An 8770-nucleotide genomic window follows, 5' to 3' on the forward strand; every position below is an offset into this window, starting at 1 on the left:
ACGAAACAAACGCCCCCCTCCAGACCCAGGACCAGAGGCGTCTCCTCGACGTTAGGTACCTTCAAGGAGAGGAGACATTTCGGGGCTGGGGGCCGGACGTGACCCCCTTCTCGTTGCCTCGCTCGCCCAGTGTGTCGGATGAGTGATGCGGATGAGTGATGTACAAGGAGCTTTTAAAAATATACTTTTGAAACGAAAAAGAAAGCACAAGAAAGAGGTTTTGTCTGCCAGCTCGGGAGGCGGATAGAAAAACAAAACAACCAAACACCCACATTTGAAGACTTCACTAGGCAGATCGCTTTGGGTGATTCAAATCGTTTCCTTTTATCTTGAATTGCAGAAAAAAACTACTTCAAGCTCTACAATTTTAGCCACTTTTTAAATCATTTTGCTAGGGAGATACACACAGAGATGTTACACAGCTGTAATTTGATGGATTTTGATGTTGCATTCGATTTAATCTTTTACCTAACTCACTGTAAAAGAGTCATCTTTAAGGTTTGCTTGTTAACACTTAAATCCCTCATACACATCTAGAAAGAAAATTACGATTTTAAGCCATTAATATGTTGAATCTAGAACAATAACCACTGATAATTAACCAATTTTCTCCAAATGATCCCTAATCAGTATTTGTCCCAATATATTCGAAAATGCCCCTGCACTCCTAATCCTATACTCATTTATCTAGAAAGAAGCACCAAATACAGCGGGCATTACTTTGAAGTAGGTGTCTATTATAAACAGCTGAGGAGGTGGATGATTTCCCCAGCCAATTTAGTTTTCTCCATTAATAATGCCTTGAAATACATGCATACCTATATTAAAAGTAAGGACATTCAAGACATTAAAGTACTGCATACATATAAAGAGAGTGCATACTCTGAAGGAGTCTTAAAAACTTTGCTTCTTGGGAGAATCTAAAATAATCCAAATACAAAATTTAAATATAGAAGTCCAGGCAGTACATATATATTTACTCTCCTCCTCTCCCATTCTCCCCCCTCTCTTTCTCTTTCTCTCTCTCTCTCTCTCTCTCTCTCTCTCACGCATACACACAATATTTCGCTGAAAATTTTGATCTTAGGGAGTGGCCAGTTTGATAAGCCCTTGGGTAACCGTTTTTTAAAAATATTTTTTTATTATGGAAAGATTTATAGATATATATACACATGTATTGGTGTGTAATTCTACTTAAAGATAACAACATTTTAAAAAATGTCTTTCCCATTGGTTCAAAAACTGGCTCGGAGAAACACAACACACAGAGAGAAACACCAACAAATATCTTCTTTCTCTCTCAGAAAAACTGGGATGTAAAACGGATAGCAGTCGTATCTGGTTACTAGAGCTGGCAGGGCCGCTATCAACGATGTTTTTGAAAGGTTGGGAAAGCGCATTCAAAAGGCATTGTCTAAACACCCCTCCTTCACCCCCCCTCCGCCTCCTCCCATCTTTAAATATACGGATCTCGCCAGTGTGGCGTGGAAACTCAATCGCACGGATCCCGGTGAGAAACGGGCAGCAGATCATTTTCGCCTCGCAAAAGTTTCTTGCCCCGCCTCCCCCCCTCCCAATCACCACTCCGAATCCACTTCTATGCCACCTTTGGTTCTCAAATGAACAGAAAGCCTTAGTGCAAAACGTGACTCAGGATGACGAGCTTTGCAGTCCAAGGTTTTTCAACGGAGTTGGGAGAAAGCTGCCATGGACGGTGGGTGAAAAAGCTCCCTATTGCTATAATGTAAATGGGACTCCGACGGCGCGTCTCTTAAGCGCATTGTCATCAGTTTCCCTACTTAACAATCGTCGCCCCTCTAACTTTTCAGCCTCGAACCGAGCCGGGCTTCCCAATACAATCAATCCTTAGCTGGGCAGCCTTACAAGGGAGGCGTGCAGCTCCTGGCTCATTCCGGTTCCTGAACCCCCAACCCCAACCCCCACCCCAGCCGTCCACCCTAGAAATGATTTTGGAGGAAAGAGTGCAGAGTTCGCCGTCCTGGACCCCTTAGTCACCTAGGCTAACCCGGTCGGAACAGCCCTTAGTTTTCAAATTGGCTCTTGCCCCAATTAGACCGGTTTATTTCTGTACACCCACTCAAAAAAACAAATAAACAAACACAACCCTTAAAGTCTCCCTTTTGCACGTGGTAAGTTGTCTGGCGGACTTAAAACAACATCAACGGGGCACTTTGATGTGGTCGTCTTGGAACCGAGGGTGGGACCTCAGATGTGGTCGAGCGGTCCCTTCTGGAAATACTGTTGATTATGGACTAGGGCTCTTCTCGTCGTGGCCCCAAAGTAATAATCAAAGGGCACTTTTGAGTCTGTTACTTAATGGAGCGGACGGAGGAAGACGAGGCGGCGGCTACGCGCAGGCTGAGCCTCTGAATCGAAGGTCTATTAATTTATTTCAAATGTGTTCTTGGTCTTCTTACAGACGGTATTGATATTTTAAAAAAGAAAAAAGCACTTAGAGCAAGGATGGGGAGCACGATAATCACAATTTTTGGACTCCTACCATCATGGACCTCAGCCAGTAGGGCCAATATCAGGGGAAGCTCCACACCATTCCTGAAGAAGAGTCTTCAAAATCTCCCAGGGATGTGGTTTAAAAAAAAAAGTCAAAATGGCATCAACGGCGGCCCCTTTGAACCCCGCCCCCGCCCTCCGTTTTTAAATTGATCGCAAACTTTTCTAATCACACCTTGCGGATTCTTCCCCTGCCATCTTCTCTCGTGATACCCAGGCAAACTTTATTCTAAATGTGAAAACTTGGAAGTCGACTCTCTTCAATTACATGAAACTGAGGTCCTTTGTTAACCTGGAAGAGTGATTAGTGCAGGTAACACCTTTCCTCCGAAGAGGTCAAACCGGATTTGCTTCATTGGGGGCTTCAATTTCTTAAGGAATAACTCCGCAAAGGGTGACGGCTCGAGTTAAAACCGTTTGGTCCCTCTTGGCGCCCTGTGGCTGCCTCGCTCTTAAATTGCCCCTCTGCTGGGGACTATGTGCACCGACATTCCCCCCCCCCCCCACACACACACACACCCTTCGGGAGAGCTCCCGGTTAGGGAATGCTCCTTGAAGTGTAGGGACAGCCAGAGGATGGACAGCTGGGGTGTCCGAGTTTGGCAACTTTAAGACTGCTGTGGACCAACTCCCAGAATTCCCCAGCCAGCCATGGGGAATTCTGGGAGTTGAAGTCTACAAGTCTTAAAGTTATCAAGGTTGGGGCACCCCGATGTACAGTAGATCTTCAAAGGGGCAAAGGAAATGACCAAGAACGGCAACAGCTCCCTGAAGTCCATCGGAGGCGTTTATCCGAAAGCAGCGCTGCGGAGGACCATGGCGAGACGCGTGGGGTTGCCTTGATGACCGGGTGGTGCTAATTCAATTAAAACGCTTCAGTTCAACCGCTTCGACTTCCTGGCGCGGTCTTGAATTCTGCTTCTCACCCCCGGCGCCTTCCCTGCAGTCCCCATCATGCCCAGCCAAGACCGACCCCCCCCACCTCCAACAGAATAAACACGTGAACCCCCCCCCCAGCTGCCTGCCCCGAAAAGTCCAGCGCATCGCGTTTCCAGCGCGACTGTTCAGACGAGAAACAAGCAGCCCGTATTTTATTCCTCCCTAGGATCGCGGTTTCTCGATTCCCTGAACGTGGACAAAGGACTTTCGTGGGTTCGTCGTTTCGTGGGTTGTGTGGCTACAGCTCGCCCACAAAAACCGTCTCCACGAATACTTTACAAGGGACGCAAAACGGAGGCAGAGGCGAGCGGAGCCCTGGCTTAAAACCTCCGCGGTTTTCGGAGCCGGAGGCGGGGAAAAATAGGCCGATCCGCAGCCGCCCCTTGCTATTTAAAGCGCACAATGGGTGCTCCATCACTAGAAGCTTTCAAAAAAAGATGGGACAACTAATTGTCTGAAATAATATAGTGTCTCCAGCTCGAGCAGGGAGTTGGACTAGAAGACCTCTGAGGTCCCTTCCAACTATTATTCTATGTCCTATGTTCTCGGCAGCACGTGGTGAGAAAGAAGCGCTTGAGAAAGGCATGGCTTAAGGGTGTCCTCTTCGGGAGCAAAACTGGTGCCCCTCCCTTCTAAAACCTTCCTTCCTGCCGAGTAGGACTCACCTGCTTCCTAAAAGTTGTTTGTTGTTGTTAGTTGCAAAGTTGTGTCCAACCCATCGGGACCCCATGGACAACGTTCCTCCAGGCCTTCCTGTCCTCCACCATCCCCCGGAGTCTATTTAAGCTCACGCCACTGCTTCAGTGATTCCATCCAGCCACCTCGTTCTCTGTCGTCCCCTTCTACTTTTGCCCCCAATCTTTTCCAGCATTAGGCTCTTCTCCAGTGAGTCCTTCCTTCTCATTAGGTGGCCAAAGTATTTGAGTTTCATCTTCAGGATCCGGCCTTCTAAAGAGCAGTCAGGGTTGATCTCCTCTAGGACTGACCGGTTTGATCACCTTGCAGTCCAAGGGACTCATAGGAGCCTTCTCCAGCACCATAGTTCAAAGGCCTCAATTCTTTGGCGCTCAGCCTTTCTTATGGTCCAACTTTCACAGCCATACATTGCAACTGGGAAAACCATAGCCTTGACTATAAGCACTTTTGCTGGCAGGGTGATGTCTCTGCTTTTTAGTATGCTGTCTAGATTTGCCATAGCTTTCCTCCCCAGGAGCAAGCGCCTTTTAATTTCTTGGCTGCAGTCCCCATCTGCGGTGATCTTGGAGCTCCTAAAAGTTAGGAGGTTCTTGATGCAACTACACTGAACGACTTTTGTCATCTCCCACCTCCTTCAAAGGGTGATTTTGCATTCTGGCATTCACATACACTGACTTTGAAAAATTATCCATCATTCCACTTGCAAGTGTTTGAATGCTCCTACGAATGCTCGTAGGCTCGTATGACATTGTAGAGAGTTGGGCTGCTATGATGTGCTCTGTCCAGGGCTGAGAAATTTCTTTTAAAGCATCTTTGAAATGTTCACAATCCTAGAGAATATTGTGCACAATTATCAAAATATTTGTCTGTGGGAAAATACATTAAAATATCTTGCCTCGTATGTTGGATTTCAACTGGACAGATCTTATTGTTTGAGGTAGGGCTATCTGGAGCAAGTTTGAGTCTGTAATCCATAAAGAAATGGACACAGTTCTCCAATCATTTGTTAGGTCTAAGTGTCTCCTGAATGGAGAGCCACCTGGGAGATGACCTCTGATTGGACCCATGTGGGAGGGGTATCAAGTACTTCGAACAAGGGATAGTCTCCCTGGTCTTGAAGGTGTCTATGGTGCACCTCCCTACTCAGGAAGTTATTGCTGGACCCAACACTCCTGGCAATTACTTTCAAACTCCACATTACCTTTTTAAAGAAAGGTGGACTTGTCTGAGTTGAGTTTCAGGCTGGACTTTAAAATAGAAACAGCACTGATCACACTTGTTGATCAACTGTATCAGAGACAGGATGAGGGTACTGCATCGATCCTGGTACTGCTTGATCTCTCAGCAGCCTTCATTCCCATTGACCAGTGTTCTTTTCCACTACCTTTTGGTGTTGGGAGTGGGAAGCACCATTTTATGATAATGGCCTCCTTTCTCAGTTTCCATCAGTATCAACAGGCAGGGAGATATTCCATCCTTTTGTGGGTTGGTCCCTCACTTGTGGTGTGCTGCAAGGTTCCACACTCTTCACTTCTGTTTAACATCTACATGAACCATTGGGCAAGGTCAGATATTGGACCAGACATTGGAATCAGATATCATCATAATGCTGATGAAACCCAGTTCTATAGTTCTTTTATTACATTGTGTGTGAGTAGAGGTATAAAATACTTTGGCCAGCTAATGAGAAGGAAGGACTCACTGGAGAAGAGCCTAATGCTGGGAAAGATTCAGGGCGAAAGAAGAATAGGACAACAGAGAATGAGGTGGCTGGATGGAGTCACTGAAGCAGTAGGTGTGAGCTTAAACGAACTCCAGAGGATGGTAGAGGACAGGAAGGCCTGGAGGAACGTTGTCCATGGGGCCGCAACTAACAACAACAACAAGAGGTATAAATTGCTCAGATGGATCTTATCTTTTCAGATTATTAGAAACAAAAAAAAAATCGCTGTGCTGTCTCGGCATCTGGTAATTTGTCTCTGATCATGATAAGGTGTGTTTGGTTAGCAACTGGAAGGCTAATAATTGCAATTTCTGCTGGTTTGAATCTCTCCAAGGCTCAAGGTTGACTCAGCCTTCCATCCTTTCTAAGGTAGGTGAAATGAGGACCCAGTTTGTGGGGGCAATAAGCTGACTTTGTATAAAATATACAAAAGAATGAAGGCTATTGCTTAAAGCATTGTAAGCCGCCCTGAGTCTCCGGAGAAGGGCGGCATATAAATCAAATTAAAAAAAAAAAATAATAATAGAGAGTATAAGGTTCTATCTAATGATCTAATGATAAATATATATTGGCAAACCAAATAACATCCCAGAACTTGGCAATAGCAAACCATAGGGCTGCCAAGAAAAGTGCACCCATGTGTCCTTGTAGTCCCTAGGAGTTGAGTGCAGTGCAAAGGGCTTGTGCGCATGGTCACACTAAAATGTGGGGATTCCAATATGGGAATCAGGATAAAAGTGTGCCAGGCTATCGGGAACTATAATTCAGTTTGCACTGAGAACCCAGAAGAAGGAGAAGGGGTGAGGAATGCCTCCTAATGTGCCAGTAACTAGCATCAAAAGATCCATGGGTCCTATGCCATCAATCTTCCTATCCCACAGATTGGTCACTTCATATGATCAAAGAACTGGCCCCAAAGAAGCTTTCCTGGCCAATTCTCTCCTTCACCCACTTCTCTCTCTCTTCTGCTTCTCCTGCCACTTGTTATAAAAGAAGCAGAGGGGAAAAAATGAGAGGAAATCCACTCTTGGTTACCCAAAGTTTGATGGAAGCAAAGGAAGCAGGTCTTCCAAGTGGCTTTACAGCCAGCATTTCCATGGTAGAACCAGCCAACCCCCTTGCTGCTTAGGCACTACCTAAGATATGGGAGGATGAGTTGTTGAACATGTATTTTGCCTGAAGAGCCATTTCCTAATTTTTCTTCTCATGGGATTGATACAGTATTCCCATCTCTGCCTCCCCTCCCCGCTATGAAAGCAGAAATATGTTGTACTTCATGAGTTGTCTCTTCTTTCTCACAGCCACAGCCAAAGCCAAAATGACCATGGAGTTGCAGCGATGGGACAGGAGGGCAACCTTGCATCAGAACGTCTAGGCCAGCTGAAGCTCAACAGAGCACTGATTCTTGAAGGATCTTCTTCCATGTCCCTTAGATATGTCCTCATGGGAAATATTGGTTACAGTAAGAGGGAAAACACTACTTTCATGCCAGAAACCCTAAAGTCTTATTCTGGCTGTCTTATTAAGAGGCTGGCAATCTGATGGTGGCTGCAGTGTGAACATATAAAAACAAGACCAAATGTCTATGGAGATTCTCAGTCATCCAGGTCAGTTGGTATGCTGGGAGGACTATTATTTTTATGCTTCCCACTGCTCATATAACCAGGAACATACAGATACAAGATAGGAATGGGAGAGTTGGAATGCACATACATGTAGTCCCCAATTTACAACAATTCATTTAGTGATTGCACTGAAAAATATGACCTATGACCGTTTTTCACACTTATGACCCTTGCAGCACCCCCTTGGTAATGTGATCAAAATTGTGATGTTTGGCAACTGACTCGTATTTATGACAGTTGCAGTGTCCCAGGGTCATGCAATCACCTTGTGTAATCTTCTTACAAGCAAAGTTAATGGGGAGGCCAAATTCATTAAACAGCCATGTTTAGTAACTTAACAACTGCAGTAATTCACTTAACAACTGTGGCCAGAACCGGTAGCTCCGACGATCAGCTGGCTCCCGCCCACCTGCCCCCGCCCTATCCTGTCCTTTATTTCCTGCTTTCTAGCTCATCTTAATAGTGTGGCCCAGCTGATTTTCCCCTCTTCACTGTTCTACTTCCCATTGCTGACTTGGAAGGTAAGCAGCTGAGTTTCTAAATGCTCCATTTTCAGCACGAAGCACACAATCACCAAAACAGTTGTTAAATAATTTGAATCCCACCACTGACTGTGGCACAAAAAGTCATAAAATGGGGCAAAATTCACTTAACAAATATTTATTTATTTATTAGTCCAATTTATATGCCACCCTTCTCCATAGACTCAGGGCGGCTTACAATGCATATAGCAATAGCCTGCATACTTTTATGTATATACCTGCTTATTAGGGCTTTTGGCCCCCCCTAAGCGGTATTGTTCTATACAAAGCTGGCTTATTACCCCCACAATCCGGGTCCTCACTTAGCAACAAAACTTTTGGCCTCAATTGTGGTTGTAAGTCAGGGACAACCTGTATTCAGATGCAAAACATTACACTTTTGCACAGAAGCAAATACAAATACTTCATGCTGCTACTAGGGGTAAAGGGACTGAGAACATGCTTGGATGTTTTCCCTACAATCATCGGAAAGAGTTTGTACTGAATGTCATATTGTCATTATGCTGCTAGCATCAAATTCTACCTTCTTTTTCAGTGACTTGCGAATGGGTATTTCCTTTTCTGACCATAATACTCTGTGATCTTAATGGAGTATAAAAATGAAAGGAATTGGAATCAGTCACTCAGTTCTTCATGGAATTGCTACACACCTCAATACATGCAATCTGGGAGACTCCTGGACTCCTTTTTATTGAGGGGGTTTTAATTTTCAG

Source organism: Pituophis catenifer, unplaced genomic scaffold, assembly GCF_029215685.1.
Source record: "Pituophis catenifer annectens isolate HBS135680 unplaced genomic scaffold, rPitCat1.0.hap2 SCAF_1, whole genome shotgun sequence".
Lineage (NCBI taxonomy): Eukaryota > Metazoa > Chordata > Lepidosauria > Squamata > Colubridae > Pituophis > Pituophis catenifer.